Genomic DNA, 664 nt, shown 5'->3' with positions numbered 1-664 from the left:
GGACCGAGTTGACCGAGTTGACCGAGTTGACACCGAGTTGACCGAGTTGATCGAGTTGACCGAGTTGACCGAGTTGATCGAGTTGATCGAGTTGATCGAGTTGACCGAGTTGACCGAGTTGACCAGGGTAGTGGACCGAGTTGACCGAGTTGACCGAGTTGACCGAGTTGACCGAGTTGACCGAGTTGACCGAGTTGACCGAGTTGACCAGGGTAGTTGATCGAGTTGACCAGGGTAGTTGACCGAGTTGACCGAGTTGACCGAGTTGACCGAGTTGACCGAGTTGACCAGGGTAGTGGACCGAGTTAATCGAGTTGACCGAGTTGACCGAGTGGACCAAGTTGACCAAGTTGACCGAGTTGACCGAGTTGACCGAGTTGACCAGGGTAGTGGACCGAGTTGACCGAGTTGACCGAGTTGACCAGGGTAGTGGACCGAGTTGACCGAGTTGACCGAGTTGACCAAGGTAGTGGACCGAGTTGACCGAGTTGACCGAGTTGACCGAGTTGACCGAGTTGATCGAGTTGACCGAGTTGACCAGGGTAGTGGACCGAGTTTATCGAGTTGACCAGGGTAGTGGACCGAGTTGACCGAGTTGACCGAGTTGACCGAGTTGACCGAGTTGATCGAGTTGACCGAGTTGACCGAGTTGACCGAGTTGACC

Source organism: Branchiostoma belcheri, unplaced genomic scaffold, assembly GCF_001625305.1.
Source record: "Branchiostoma belcheri isolate BF01 breed outbred unplaced genomic scaffold, Haploidv18h27 scaffold65, whole genome shotgun sequence".
NCBI classification, from domain to species: Eukaryota; Metazoa; Chordata; class Leptocardii; order Amphioxiformes; family Branchiostomatidae; genus Branchiostoma; species Branchiostoma belcheri.
The sequence above is the reverse complement of the archived record's forward strand: the minus strand, read 5'-3'. Positions refer to the sequence as shown.